At 34.2% G+C, this 16,750-nt stretch overlaps 1 protein-coding gene across 3 annotated transcripts in view; it reads left to right on the top strand.

Moving 5' to 3' along the window:
* Positions 1-16,750, top strand: part of LOC105519893 (putative uncharacterized protein encoded by LINC00478) — a 426,129-nt gene that overhangs the window by 281,160 nt on the left and 128,219 nt on the right. For all 3 annotated transcript variants that reach the window (XR_001003033.1, XR_001003036.1, XR_001003035.1), the window contains one exon: positions 12,147-12,195. The gene's annotated coding sequence lies outside the window, so the exon portion shown is untranslated. The remainder of the gene's footprint in view (positions 1-12,146; positions 12,196-16,750) is intronic.

Here is a 16,750-nt window from a genome sequence, read left to right as displayed (position 1 = left end):
GCAGCTTCTGAAAGGTCAGAAATGGCCTTATAATGACTTAGACCATCTTATGATTGCCAGGAAGTTGAAGACAGTTATAATACTATAAAAGCTTTGAGTCTTTTACAGTTTCATGAGCAGCAACTGTGTGTTATTAACTAAACCACAACTTCCTGATATAGATATCAGAGAGACCAAAGCTAAGAGACTAATATGAACTCTAATCCTATCCTGGACTTGGACTCAAAGTATAGAATTGGGCTATTCAAATTGTAGAATATTAAAGAGAAAATGGAGTGCACAAAAGGCTAAGAGAAAAAAAATATATTTTTTCCTATGAACAAAAATTCACAATTGGTTCACATGCATTGTTAATAATTAATGTGGGAAAATTTATATTTTTAAATTAAGCTTTATTTTTTAAACTGATGTTTATTCTTCTGTGTTAATTAAAAAGAAGAATACATGTTTTGAATTTTAAAATATATTGCTAGTAGGCATTACTTGAGTTGAATCATGAGGAAGAGCTGGGAGGTGAATCTTAAAACTGAAAAATTGGAGCATTTCAGTAATCCTCATTTTTAAAGTGGCAATACTAAGCTTTGTGGAAAATCAAAAGAAAGCATGTGATGTGATAATAAAACTAGGCTTTACCCATAAATGTTATAGTGCACATCTTAATTTCTTTATGTATCTGTAGAATAAGGGACTTATCTAGACAATCAAGAAGTTTTTAACTCAATTAACCTATGAATAACACTATATTTAAAAATTCTGTTTTAATAAACATGTTAAGTATAATTTCCCATGTATTCATTATAAAGAGTATGTTTGTTTTGTGTCAAAGGTGCAAGATATAGACATTGTAATATTGTTTATTTGTTCCTATGCACTTTTGTACAAATGCTAAGGTCTATTTTGTCCCTATTCTTCGACTGTGAGCAACTTGCTTTCCTTGTAGAAGATCAACTTCTTGTGGCTTCTTATCCTGATGAGAAAACTAAAGCCTTTTGGAATGAAAGATAGAATACAGTCACACGACATTTCAAATTCTTTTGATTGTTCAAACCTTGATGTTGTAAAATAGGAGATAATTAATTTTTTAAATGGGACATTGTTTTGAAGATGCTTTTGGTTGCATCTTCATAAACAATTCTCTCTTCAGTGAAAGAGAAAGGGAGCAGGGAACAAGAAGAGAGTTTCTAATTAATTTATATAACAAACTAGTAACTTGGTTTATCTCTTTGTCCTTCAACTGCACAATCTTGCCTTCCACATTATGGTAATCTTGTCTTAAATTGATAGTCACTTACACCATGTATGTCACTTTGAAACTTGCAGGTGTGTTTATTTACCATGATCTTTATTTTGGAGATAGTGAAAAAGCCAAAAATCTCACCTCAAGTTAAGAAAAATATTCTTCTAATCCATTATGTGTTTTATGTCCTCAAGTATTCTTAACTTGAGATGATGAATTAGGAGAATAGATTTCAGTGTTTAAGCATATTTGCTTTTGCAAAGCATAATTGTGTCCACCTACAGTAGTGTGTGTGTGTATAAATTTATATACCTATAAAATAAGAATGCTGAACTATGTTCATATGACTGTTTATAGAAAAATGTAGACACACTTTGTACTTTACCAATTACTGCTATTTCAGAAAACACATTTCTTTGCAATTCATTTTGCGACTTTATTCTTCTTAAATGTGGTTGGATCAAGTTACTTAAACTTTGGCACAAGAAATGTTTGTCTCAGCATTCTTTTTTAATGATTTAGGCAGAATTGAAAAGCCCAAGTCATAAGATCCAGTGAATACACCTTATTATTAAATAATGCTTTTTCTTCTTATAACTACTGGCTGCTTTAGCTGTGTACCCTGGCTCGAACTCTCAAATCATTTAAAGCCTACATTTTAAAAACAGTTTTAAATCTAATCTGTTTTTTATATCTGATATGACTTTTAAGCTTACTACCTTCGTCCTCTGACATTCTGCAAGGGAAACATGAATTAATCATTGAGTTTTCCAACAAGGAAAGATGCATCTTTCTGATACCGTGAGCTTCCAATGTGGTACACACAAGCTGTTTCTGAGATTATAGCACAAGCAAACATTCCCACAGCTATTGTGTTGCTGTCTGCTCAGTTCCCAGCCTCTGAGAATACCAGGTGGTGGTAGTACAGTGGTTCAATCTATGTGTATGTAGTGTTGATTTTGTTATTGTACTCACTGAAAACCTGGAGGTTACTATCTGTTAACAGCAAAACAAACTTGGCCAAGGGTTATTATGTATCTTCTGAAAGCATTTACCAGAAACAGTTTGTTAATTGTTACAAAAATTATATTTTATTACTTCATAGTCACAAATGTTTATATATTTTTTAAAATATGAAACGGAGCCAGGGAGAAAAGAATGGTTCCATTATTGCTTATAATTTTGCAGATCAATTTAGAATGAGGAAGTGTATTTTAAAGAGCAAATGGTACATTTTCTTTGTCTGAAGTCTGCCTAGCAAGCAGATTTTATGTGAAGGACTACTGGGTGGTTCTTTCATATCCAGCTAGTAGTGTTATTGACTGATTTTGCCAGCTCTGTAGCTCATGTGCTTTTTTACTTAATTTTTGTTCCCGCTCTCTCTCACTGATTTGTAAGCAGCTTAAAATCAGAATGCTGTCATCTAATTCATTGGTATCTCCCTCCATCAAGGAATGGAGTTTTATTTTATGTTAATTATTTTTCTGGGTGCAGAGTAGGTGTATATATATTTATGCGGTACATGAGATGTTTTGATACAGGCATGCAGTGTGAAATAAGCACATCATGAAGAATGAAGTTTCCATCACCTTCACTGAGCTGCAAACAATCCAATTACATTCTTATTTTAAAATGTTATTCTTCAATATAGTCACCATGTTGTGTGATCAAATAGTAGCTCTTATTCGTTCTTTCTATTTTTTTTTAAATTTTTTTTGCCCGTTAACCATCCCCACCTCCACCCACAATCCCCCACTACCACTTCCCTGACTCTGGTAACTATCCTTCTGCTCTCTCTGTCCATGACTTCAATCTTTTTGATTTTGAGATCCCAAAAATAACTGAGAACATGTGATGTTTGTCTTTCTGTGCCTGGCTGATTTTACTTAATGATCTCCAGTACCATCCATGTTGTTGCAAGTGACAGGATGTCGTTCTTTTTTATAGCTGAATAGTATTCCATTGTGTATATGTACCACCTTTTCTTTATCCATTCATCTGTTGATGGACACTTAGGTTTTTTTCCCAAATCTTAGCTATTGTAAATAGTACTGCAGCAAACATAGGTGTGCAGATATCTCTTTAATATTCGTATTTCCTTTCTTTAGATATATACCCAGCAGTGAGATTGCTGGATCACGCAGTAGCTCAATTTTTAGTTTTTTGAGGAAACTCCAAACTGTACTCCATAGTGGTCGTACTAATTTACATTCCCACCAACAGAGTACAAGGATTGCCTTTTGTCCACATCCTCACAAGCATTTGTTATTGCCTGTCTTTTGGATATAAGCCATTTTAACTGAGGTGAGATGATACCTCATTGTAGTTTTGATTTGCATTTCTCTGATGATGAATAATGTTGAGCAACTTTTCATGTTCCTCTTTGCCATTTGTATGTCTTCTTTTGAGAAATGTCTCTTCGAAGCTTGCCCATCTTTTGACTGGATTATTATTATTTTTTTCTAGAGTTGTGTGAATTCCTTTCATATTCCAGTTATTAATTCCTTATCACATGGGTAGTATGAAAATATTTTCTCCCATTCTGTGTGGATTGTCTCTTCACTTTGTTGATTGTATCCCTTGCTGGGCAGAAGCTTTTAAACTTGATGTGATCCCATTTGTCCATGTTTGCTTTGGTTGCCCGTGCTTGTGGGGTATTGCTCAAGAATTCTTTGCCTAAACCAATGTTGTAGAGTTTACCCCAATGTTTTCTTGTAGTAGTTTCACGGTTTGAGGTCTCAGACTTAAGTCTTCAATCCATTTTGATTTGATTTGAGAGAGACAGAGGTCTAGTTTTATTCTTTTGTACATGGATATCCAGTTTTCACAGCACCATTTATTGGAGACTGTTTTGTCCCAGTGTGTGTTCTTGGCACCTTTGTGGGGAAAAAAAAAAAAACAATGAGGTCACTGTAGGTGTGTGGATTTGTTCCTGAGTTTTCTATTCTGTTCCACTATTCTGTGTGCCTGTTTTTATGCCAGTACCATGCTGCTTTTGTTATTATAGCTCTGTAGTGTAATTTGAGGTCAGATACCGTGATTCCTGCAGTTTTATTATTTTTGCTTAGGATAGCTTTGGCTATTCTCAGTCTTTTGTGGTTCCATATTAATATGAGAATTGATTTTTTTCTATTTCTGTGAAGAATGTCATGGGAATTTTGGTAGGGACTATACTGAATCTGTAGATTGCTTTGGGTAGAATGGACATTTTAGCAATATTGACTTTCCAATCCATGAACATGGAATTTTTTTTCATTTTTTTAGTGTCCTCTTCAACTTCTTTCATCAGTTTATAGTTTTCATTATAGAGATCTTTTACTTGTTTGTTAATTCCTGCATATTTAATTTTTATGTGACTATTGTAAATTCATTTTTTTTATATTTCCTTTTCAGATTGTTCACTGTTGATATATAGAAATGCTACTGGTTTTTATGTGGTGATTTTGTATCCTGCAACTTAACTGAATTTGTTTATCCGTTCTAGTAGTTTTGGGGGGAGTCTTTAGGTTTTTCCTAAAGTTCCTAAAGTTTTAGATTTCCTTGCAAATGAGGATAATTTTACTTCTCTTCCTTCTTAATTTGGATGAGCTTTATATCTTTCTCTGGTTCGATTGCTGTAGCTAGGGTTTACAGTGCAATGTTGAATAACAGTGATGGCAATGGGCATCCTTATATGTCCCCAATCTTAGAGGAAAGGTTTTCAGTATTTCCTCATTCAGTGTGATACTAGTTGTGGGTCTGTCATATGTGGCTTTTATTATGTTGAGGTATATTTCTTCTATCCTCAGTTCTTTTAGGGTTTTTATCATGAAGGAATGCTGAATTTTATCAAGTGCTCTTTCAGCATCTATTGAAATAATCACACGGTTTTTATCCTTCATTCTCTTGATAGGATGTATCACATTGATTGGTTTGCATGTGTTGAACCATCCTTGCATCCCAGGGATAATAAATGAGAGATTTTTGTAATGTATTGTTATAATGATTATTTTTTGTAATTTATTGTTGAATTCTTTTTGCTAGTATTTTATTGAGAATTTTTGCATCAATATTCATCAGCAATATTAGCTTGTACTTTTCTTTTTTTGATGTGTCTTTTTCTGGTTTTGGTATCAGGATAATACCACCCTCATAAAATGTGTTTGGAAGTATTTTCTCTGCTTTTATTTTTTAGAATAGTTTGAGTAAGATTGGTATAAGTTTTTTGTTTTTTGTTTTTTTTTAATTTCACCAGGTTTTTGGAGAACAGATAGTGTTTGGTTACATTATTAAGTTCTTTAGTGGTGATTTTTTTGATGCACCCATCACCCAAGCAGTGTACCATGTACCCAACGTGTAGTCTTTTATCCCTCATCCTTCTCCTACCATTTTCCCCAAGTTGCCAAAGTCCGTCGTATCATTCTTATGCGTTTGCATCCTCATAACTTAACTCCCACTTATGAGTGAGAACATACAATGTTTGGATTTCCATTCCTGAATGACTTCGCTTAGAATAATGGTCTCCAATTCCATCCAGCTTACTGTGAATGCCATTATTTTGTTCTTTTTTAATGGCTGAGTAGTATTCAATGGTATATGTGTGTGTGTATATATATTGTATATACATATACATATGTATATATATATCACATGTGTGTGTATATATATGTGTGTATATATATATATATCACAATTTTTTTATCCACTGGTCGATTGATGGACATTTGTGTTGGTTCCAATTTTTGCAATTGCGATTGCAATTTGTGCTACTATAAACTTGTGTGTGCAAATATCTTTTTCCTATAATCGATACTTTTCCTCTGGGTAGATAACCAATACAGGATTGCTGGATCGAATGGTAGTTCTACTTTTAGTTCTTTAAGGAATCTCCATACTGTTTTCCATAGTGGTTGTACTAGTTTTCATTTTCATCAGCAGTGTAAAAGGTTCCCTTTCCACCACATTCATGGCAACATGTATTTTTTTTTTATTTTTTGATTCTGTAAAGAATTATGGTGTTATTTTGATGGGAATTGCATTGAATTTGTAGACTGCTTTTTATTCTGGCCATTCTTGCAGGAGCAAGGTGGTATCACATTGTGGTTTTGATTTGCATTTCCCTGATCATTAGTGACGTTGAGCATTTTTTCATGTGTTTGTTGGCCATTTGTATAACTTCTTTTGATAATTGTCTATTTATGTCCTTAGTTCATGTTTTGGATGGGATTGTTTCTTTTTATCTTGCTGATTTCTTTGAGTTCCTTGTAGATTCTGGGTATTAGTTCTTTGTTGGATGTATAAATTGCAAAGATGTTTTCCCATTCTGTGGTTTGTCTGTTTACTCCGCTGAAGGTTTCTTTTGCCATGCAGAAGCATTTTAGTTTAATTAAGTTCCATCTATTTTTCTTTGTTTTTGTTGCACTTGCTTTTAGGTTCTTGGTCATGAAGTGTTTGCTTAAGCCAATGTCTAGAAGGGTTTTTCCAATGTTAACTTATCGAATCTTTATGGTTTCAGTTCTTAGACTTCAGTCCTTAATCTATCTTGTGTTTATTGTTGTACAAAGTGAGAAATGAGGATCCAGTTTCATTCTTCTACATGTGGCTTGCTAATAATTATCACAGCATCATTTCTCGAATAGAGTGTCCTTTCCATACTTTGTGTTTTTGTTTGCTTTGTGAAAGATCAGTTGGCTACAAGTATTTGGTTTTATTTCTGGGTTATCTTCTGTTACATTGGTCTATGTGCCTATTTTTATACCAGTACCATGCTGTGTTGGTGACTATGGCCTTACAGTATAGTTTGAAGTCAGGTAATGTGCTATGCCTTCAGATTTGTTATTTTTGCTTAGTCTTGCTTTGGCTATGTGGGCTCTATTTTGGTTCCGTATGAATTTTAAGATTTTTTTGTCTAGTTCTGTGAAGAATGATGGTGTTATTTTGATGCAAATTGCATTAAATTTGTAGACTGCTTTTGGCAGTGTGGCCATTTTCACAATATTGATTCTACCCATGCATGAGCATGGGATGTGTTTCCCTTTATTTGTGTTGTCTAAGATTTCTTTCAGCAGTGTTTTGTAGTTTTCCTTGTAGAGGTCGTTCACCTCCTTGGTTAGGTATACTACTAAGTATTTTATTTTATTTTACTTTATTTTATTTTGTTTGCAGCTATGGTAAAAGGGGTTGAGTTATTGATTTGATTCTCAGCTTGGTCTATTTTGGTGTATAGAAGAGCTACTGATTTGTGTATATTAATTTTGTGTCTGGATACTTTGCTGAATTTTTTCATCAGTTCTAGATTTCTGGAGGATTCTCTAGGATTTTATAGGTAAACAATTATATCATCAGCAAACAGTGACAGTTTGACTTCCTCTTTGCTGATTTGGATGCCCTTTATTTCTTTCTCTTGTCTGATTGCTGTAGCTAAGACTTTCAGTACGACGTTGAAGAGGAGTGGTGAGAGTGGGTATCTTTGTCTTGTTTCAATTCTCAGAAGGAATTCTTTCAACTTTCCCCCGTGCAGTATTATGTTGGCTGTGGATTTGTTACACATGGCTTTTATTACATTGAGGTATGTCCCTTATATGCCAATTTTGCTGAAAGTTTTAATCATAAAGCGATGTTGGATTTTGTCAACTGCTTTTTCTGCATCTATTGAGATGATCATGTGATTTTTGTTTTTAATTCTGTTTAGGTGGTGTATCACATGTATTGACTTGTGTATGTTAAATCATTCCTGCATCCCTGGTTTGAAACTCACTTAATTATGGTGGATTATCTTTTTGAAATGTTGTTGGATTTGGTTAGCTAGTATTTTGTTAATGATTTTAGCATCTATGTTCATCAGGAATATTGGTCTGTAGTTTTTTTTTTTTTTTTTGGTTATGTCCTTTCCTGGTTTTGGTATTAGGGTGATATAGGCTTCATATTAATAGAATGATTTAGGGAGGATTCCCTCTTTCTGTATCTTTTGGAATAGTGTCAATAGATAGTACCAATTCTTCTTTGAATGCTTGATGTAATTCAGCTGTGAATCCAACAGGTCCTAGACTTTTTTGTTGTTGTTGGCAATTTTTTAAAAAATCACCATTTCAATCTTGCTGCTTGTTATTGGTCTGTTCAGAGTTTCTATTTCTTCCTGGTTGAATCTTGGAGGGTTGTATATTTCCAGGAATGTATCCATCTCCTCTAAGTTTTCTAGTTTATGCATTTAAAGGTGTTCATAGTAGCCTTGCATGATCTTTTGTATTTCTGTGGTATCGGTTGTAATATCTCCTGTTTCATTGCCAATTGAGCTTATTGGATCGTTCCTCTTCTTTTCTTGGTTAATCTCACTAATGGTCTGTCAATTTTATTTATATTTTTAAATAACCAGCTTTTTGTTTCATTTATTTTTTTGTAATTTTTTGCTTCAATTTTATTTAGTTCTGCTCTGATTTTTGTTACTTCTTTTCTTCTGCTGGGTTTTGATTTGGTTTGTTCTTGTTTCTCTAGTTCTTCAAGGTGTAACCTTAGATTGTCTATTTGTGCTCTTTCAGACTTTTTAATGTAGGTATTTAAGGCTATGAACTTTCCTCTTAGAACCACCTTTGCTGTATCTCAGAGGTTTTGATAGGTTGTGTCACTATTATTCAATTCAAAGAATTTTTAAATTTCCATCTTGATTTTATTGTTGACCCAGTGATCATTCAGGAGCAGGTTATTTAATTTCCATGTATTTCCATGGTTTTGAGGGTTCCTTCTGGAGTTGATTTCCAATTTTATTCCACTGTGGTCTGAGAGAGTACCTGATATAATTTCAATTTTCTTAAATATATTGAGACTTGTTTTGTCTCAATTATTATATGGTCTATCTTGGAGAATGTTCCATGCACTGATAAATAGAGTGTATATTCTGCAGTGGTTGGGTAGAATGTTCTGTAAATTTATGGTTAGTCTATTTGTTATATAGTTCAAATCCATTGTGTCCTTGTTGACTTTCTGTCTTGATGACTTGTCTAATGCTGTCAGTGGCATATTGAAGTCTCCCACTATTACTGTATTGCTGCCTATCTCATTTCTTAGGTCTAATAGTAGTTGTTTTATAAATTTGGGAGCCCCAGTATTAGGTGCACGTATATATTTAGGATTGTGATATTTTCCTGTTGGACTAGTCCTTTTATCATTACATAATGCCCCTCTTTGTCTTTTTAATTGTTATTGCTTTAAAGTTTGTTTTGTCTGATATAAGAATAGCTACTCTTGCTTGCTTTTGGTGTCCACTTGCATAGAATAACTTTTTCCACCCCTTTACCTTAAGTTTACGGGAGTCCTTATGCATTAGGTGAATCTCTTGAAGACAGCACCTACTTAGTTGGTGAATTCTTATCCATTCTGTGATTTTGTGTCTTTTAACCGGAAGCATTTATGTCATTCACATTCAATGTTCATTTTGAGATGTGAGGTACTTTTCTTTTCATCATGCTATTTCTTGCCTGAATACTTTGTTTTTTTAACTGTTTTTGTTTTATAGGTCCTGTGAGATTTATGTTTTATGGAGGTTATATTTTGGTGTATTTTAAGGATTTGTTTCAAGATTTAGAGCTCCTTTTAGCAGTTCTTGTAGTGCTGGCTGGCTTGGTAGTGGCAAATTCTCTCAGCAATTGTTTGTCTGAAAAAGACTGTATTTTCCCTTCCTTTATGAGGCTTAGTTTAACTAGATACAGAATTCTTGGCTGATTATTGTTTTGTTTAAGGAGGCTGAAGATGGGGCTCCAATCTCTTCTAGCTTATAGGGTTTCTTCTCAGAAACCCTCGTAGATATTGGTCTTAAGCCTTGCCCTTGTGAGGGTATTTTCCAGATTCTGTATGCATGCTTTATTGTTTTCTATTCTTTTATCTTTTGTCTCCTCTGACTGTATTTTTAAATAGTCTGTCCTCAAACTCACTAATTTGTTCTTCTTCTTGATCCACTCTGCTATTAATGAACTCATGCATTCTTCATTATGCCAATTGCATTTTTCAGCTCAAGAATTTATGCTTTTTAGTTATTTTGATCTCTTTGTTAAATTTTTCTGATATAATTTTGAATATCTTCTCTGTGTTATCTTGAATTTCTTTGAGTTTACTCAACACAGCTATTTTGAATTCTCTGTCTGAAAGGTCACATATCTCTGTTTCTTCAGGATTGGTCCCTGGTGCCTTATTTAGTTCACTTGGTGACATCATGTTTTCCTGGATGGTACTGATACTAGTAGATGTTCTTCAGTGTATGGGCATTGAAGAGTTAGGTATTTATTGTAGTCTTTACTGTCTGGGCTTATTTGTGGCTGTCCAGAATTCTTGGGGAGGCTTTCCAGATATTTGAAAGAACTTGGGTGTTATGACCTAAGGTGTTTCTGCTATAGGGAGCACCCCAAGCCCAGTAACTCTGTATTGAGAGGTACCAACTTGATGGTATTGGACAAGATCCAAGAGAATTATCTGGATTACCAGGCAAAAACTGTTGTTCTCTTTCCTTGCTTTCTCCCAAGCATACAGTCCCTCTCTCTCTGTTCTGAGCAACCTAAAACTGGGAATGGAGTGACACAAGCACCCCTGTGGCCACCACCACTGTGATTGCCCTGAGTCACGTGAGAAGACAGCACACTGCTAGGTCTTGCACAGGCCTGCTGTAACCACTCCCTGGCTACTGCCTATGTTCACTCAAGGCCCCACAATCAGCAGGTGGCAAAGCTAACCAAGAATGGTCAAGGAAAGCAGTTTTAAATGAGGTGGATACAGTAAATCTTGATGATATAGATTATTCAGGCAGAAATAAGATGTTTCATCAAGCAGATGGAACTTATAAAGAAGAAAATACATAACTCTACTTTCTCTACTTCTTTCCAATCTTGGAAATTATGAAGGATTAAATAACTTAATGTTGTGAAATGAGTATGAGGAAGAGAGATGGAAATTTAACCCTTAGTTCTGCCATGAACTAGTGATGTGAACTTGCTTTGCTTATATGTAAAGTGAGGAAATTGAACCAGTTGATTTTTAAATTACTTCTAGTTATAAGACTAATGCTGTTTTAATGAAGGGCATCATAATTTTTAATAATAATTCTCTATACCAGATAATAGTCTATTACATTTCTAGAATATACAACTTGGGCCACTTGAGCTGAAATCTTATGATCATGTCCACATAATGGATTTCAATCTCAGCACCTATTTTTTAATAATTTAAGATGTTATTAAATCTAAAAGTCTTAGTTTTGTCATTTTGTTATTTTTTTAGCTGGTATTTTGTTTCATTTTAGTAATATGGAGTGATTTTTCTTTTTTCTTTTTACCTTTACCAACTGTCAATTTAAAATTTACTAAATTGACTAACCATTTTGAATAAAAATGAGTCTTTTTTTTTTTTCTTTTTTTCTTTTGAGATGGAGTCTTGCTGTGTCACCCATGCTGGAGTGCAGTGGCATGATCTCAACTCACCACCACCTCTGCCTCCTGGGCTCCAGTGATCCTCCCACCTCAGTCTCCTGAGTAGCTGTGGTGCCACCACCATGCCTGGCTAATTTTTGTATTTTTGATAGAGATGGGGTTTCACCATGTTGCCCAGGCTGGCCTTGAGCTCCTAAGCTCAAGCAATCAACCTACCTTAGCCTCCTAACATGCTGGGATTACAAGCATGAGCCACCACGCCCCACCAAGAGTTTTGATCATTATGTCCATGCTCTACAGAGCACTAACATGCTCATGCTTTTGTTCTGATGCTCATGTGCCCTTTGTCACTATCTGTGTTGCCAGTCTCATGTATGTATGAGAAGGAACAGAGAATGCCTTGCCACAGTGTATGGTTACCCAGCAAATAGACCACTAACACTCAATGTGGATAATAATAATAAAGCAATTAGCTACTTTTTACAATTCTCTATTTCATCTATTTTCTGTTTCTTTTCCAGGATATCCATAAAAATTCATCAGACAGTGTTTTACTACTGAGCTACAAAGGTAGGAAAAATAATTTTTTTTTGATTCGAAAATATACTTCTTTCATCTGTGTTTCAATAATCTATTCCCCTTGTTAGATACACATAGAATTGATGTTGCTTATTCTAAGTGAAAAGTGTTATTTCTATGTACTGCTCAATTAGAAACATGTAGTGTTTGTCAGTTTGAATTTTCCTTTCATACTATTACAGTTTATATCTTACTCTAGACAGAATTTACTCTTTCTCCTAAATTTTGATATTATCTTCTCCATAATTTCATCATGCCTTGACGTTACTATATATAATTTCCATACATCAGGAAGGCAATTCTGTGTGTGTGTGTGTGTGTGTGTATAGTTAGAAGTTAGAAACTGAAACTCTTTTTGTCTAGCATCATTTCATATTTTTCTTGCTATTTCAAACCTATAATTTTTAAAGAAACAACTAAAGTAATCATTCATATAATTAGCTGTCAGTGACTTAATAATATAAATGTTAACATGGAGGCATTTAGTTCAGCATTTGCTTTACTTAACAGAGTGCAGAAAATGTGGCCCTTTTCTCAGTTAGGGTATATGTGAAGATAAATTTAGAATTTCTAGACTAGTAAATACTTCTCTGATAATAACTTAATTATAGCTATTTCAAACCAGATTGTTTAATTGTGGTGAATCATATGCAAATTTTTCAGATGTAGGTCAGCACCCACACCCACATTCTAGCACCTCTTTCCTAATTCAAGACAAATTTGTAGTGCCTAAAAGAGCTGAACAGTACAGATTAGAGATATAAGACAAAAAAAAAAAAGAAAAAACAACCCAACAATGGTAACATAAAAACCAACCAGGAGTCAGAAAGTCTCTGTAATAATGAATAGGCAGGTTGTATTTATTTAAGACTTTGCTTGATTATTTCTTAGGCTTTACATGTTTGTAGGTAACAATTTCCTCACTGCTCATGAGATTTGTGGCTAGCAAACTCATGGTGCTTCTAAGATATTAAGTTTTCTCATCTGTAAAGTACATGCAATAGCATCATTATTGTCTACTCACTGAACTGAAATAAGAATTAAACAAATCAAGGACTGTAAAATGAATGTGTGACTCCTCAAATCCCATATGGGAAGAACATGCTGTTTTTCTTGATTTGGTTCAGTCAAAGATCATTGATGGCTAGAATGCCTTGTGTAGCTCCAGGTGAGGACAACTGAGATACAGTGCAATTGCAGAAAGTAAATAAACTTTTTATTTTTCGAGCTGTTACATTATAGTTCCAATCTATGAATGCCTTTGTGATGCAGCATTGTATCATTTTCTGATGAACGGCTAAGGTTTTATGATTCTATTTTATCTTTATATATTGTCTGCTGTACTTTCAAATATTTTATTTCCATTTATAGATGTGTTGAAAAATCATAAAGCACATTGCATAAATGTGTTACATTTGTTTTTGCTTATTTATTTATTTATTTATTTGAGACAGAGTCTTGCTCTGTCACCCAGGTTGGAGTGCAGTGACGCAATCTCGGCTTGCTGCTACCCCTGTCTCCCAGGTTTGAGCAATTCTTCTGACTCAGCCTCACTAGTAACTGAGATTACAGGTGCCTGCCACCATGTCCAGCTAATTGTCGTATTTTTAGTAGAGACGGGGTTTCACCATGTTGGCCAAGCTGATCTTGAACTCCTTACCTCTTGGTTCGCCTACCTCAGCCTCCCAAAGTACTGGGATTACAGGCGTGAGCCACCATGCCAGGCCTGTTGTTGCTTATCTTTAGGTGATTATTGCTGATGTTGTTGGTATATTGATAGAAAATAGTTTTGCTGCTTGTTGATGAAAGCTACTTTCTAGCTTTAATGATAATAAAATTATAATTTTGCCTTAATGTAAACATAATTTTTATTGTTACTTATGGGAATTTGTTCAAGGATTTGAACTTATATCTGCATATAATGTTTTATTTTTGACATTTTCTAAAAATTAATTATTGAAAAAAGTAGCAATTGTTTATTTTAATTCTCAGAGTGGGTAAAATAAATGGTGTATCATTTGTGCTTCTTTCAATTTGAGTATCTTTGTTGTTTTAATTATTTAAGATAAAAAATAAGGAATTATATGAAACATAAAATGGTATATCCCTCAAAGTTAGCTACTACAAAGGTTTTTGTGTTATTCTCTCAGGTTCTTTCTTTATATACAGAAACATCAATATTAATATGAGCATATAATGTTTCCATATCATATGCATGACCCTGTGGAATTTTTTTTTGGTTTTTACCATTTTAATTATGGGCATTCTTCTAAGACTATATATGTTCTCTATTTCATCCTTTGTAATGTTTGCACATTAGTCAATATTTTGGATGTATCATGATTTATTTAATAGGTCCTCTAAGATTTTGTTTAAAAAATAGAACTTTAGGATAAAAAGAGGCCTCTCTTAATTACATGCTTGGCTGGCATACAAAAGAATAATTCCCACTTGTATATTGAATCAAGAAATTAAGGAGTAAAAAAAAGTGTTACAGTAAAGGGTCATTGAAAATAGTATTGAATAAGTGTGTATTAGTGGGCAGGGTAAAGAAAAGCTAATAATGTAGATGTTCATGCAAGTATGTTGTAAGTGTGTAAAATGGAACGGCTACCAATTTCTTCAGAGTTTATTTCAAGTGGCACCTCCTTCCATAGGCACTCAGAGACTTTTCCCTTCATTCCCTTCATGTCTTACATCTCTGTAAAAATTCAGGGAAAAATAGACCTTTTCATATTATGTCCCATGAACAAATTCATTTTGTATGAATCTTTTTTTTTTCTCACTAGGCTGTTAACCCCTAGAGGGTAATGACTGTATGTTATTCATCTTTGAACCTAATAGATGCAGAAAAATTATTCATTCAATTAAATTGGAACAAAGTGTAAGAAAAGAAAGGAATTGGCTAGGCACACTGGCTTACACCTGTAATCCTCGTACTTTGGGAATCCAAGGTGGGTGGATCACCTAAGGTCAGGAGTTTGAGACCAGCCTGGCCAACATGGTGAAACCCTGTCTCTACTGCAAATACAAAAAATTAGTCAGGATTGGCAGCTCACACCTGTAATACCAGCTACTTGGGAGGCTGAGGCAGGAGAATCACTTGAACCCGGGAGGTGGAGGTTGCAGTAGGCTGAGATCACACCACTGCACTCCAGCCCGGGCATCAGAGCAAGATTCCGTTTCAAAAAAAGAAAAGTAATCAAGTAGAACTGTTCGATCTTACACAGATTTTATAAGATGCCACTGTATGCCTTGCTATTATGTCTGAATTAAATTATAATCAGCTCTCCTGATGGATGAGACACAAGTAATATAAACACATGGGTTTGATATACAATGGAAATTATTTTAAATTGAATTTTAATGATTCTTTGTGGTATTTATGTTCAAAAGCCATACCTACAAGTCAAGCGTTTCAGAAAAATGTTTATAAATTTATGAAAAAGTTATTTGTAAGGTGCTGAACTTGAATATGTGTTACTGCATATCAATATGAAAACATTGTGTCAGCTTCAAAGCATTGTGCACATGGAATACATTATTGCTGTTGTTAATACTGTAATAAAATTGCCTCTGTGGATTAAAAATGTAGATGTTTATGTACAAAATAGCAGCAATAAGTAAAAGAAGAAATTATGTGGATTCTATCAGATTAAAAGTGAGTACTGTTTTCAGTACTTTGTGTATTGCAAATTGCTACTCATGCCATTTAAATCTCTGATATCCTCTAACCATTTGAATCATGCTTGAAAGAACCGGTTTCCACCTTAGTGTGAATTCACTGGTAAAATAAATTTTAAAGAAACGCAGTGAACAGATGTACCAATTGCAGTTTCATTTAAAGAAAAATTAGATAATAGTGGGAGTAAAATATCCCTTTGAAACAGAATGTAATACCGAGAGAGTTATTTTTCTTATCTCACTTACAAAAGTCACTAGCTCCAACTCTGACTTCACATGCCTTTTACTGAGCAAGTCAATAAGTCATTGGGGAGAAGGCAAGTGTCTTGGTCAGTCTTTTCTAATTTATTTATTTTTTTTAGCCTGTTGCTGAACTTTTAAAACCTAGAGCCTGAAACTTAGTGTTTCAAATGCATATCTTAGCAACGCCTTTAAAAAAAAAAAAAAAAAGCTCTAATCTCCTCATTGTTGTCTATTTTGCTAGGGATACAAATGCAAGTACCTCTAGCCCCTATGGCATGCAAAAAAATGAGTATAACAACAAATATCAGATAATAGAAAATGGTGGGTACTAAGGAACGGGTGATCATATGGTTAACATCTGTGCTATAAGGGCTACTTCTAGAATACTAGAATGAATACTCTAGTCAACTGTTCTGATAAATTATGTGTTCCAGTGGCTACCACTTCTGAAGATTTAAGAAGTTGAGTATTGGAATTTTTTATAAAATATCATGGTTTTGAATGTTGGCTCAAAGCAAGAAAGGAAGAAAGGAAGGAAAGGAAGAAAGAAAGGAAGGAAGCAAGGAACAGAAGGAAAGAAGGAAGGAAGGAAGGAAGGAAAGAAAGGGGGAGGGAGGCA

Source organism: Colobus angolensis, unplaced genomic scaffold (genome assembly GCF_000951035.1).
Source record: "Colobus angolensis palliatus isolate OR3802 unplaced genomic scaffold, Cang.pa_1.0 Scaffold360, whole genome shotgun sequence".
Taxonomy (NCBI): domain Eukaryota; kingdom Metazoa; phylum Chordata; class Mammalia; order Primates; family Cercopithecidae; genus Colobus; species Colobus angolensis.
This window is presented reverse-complemented; position numbering and strand designations above follow the sequence as displayed.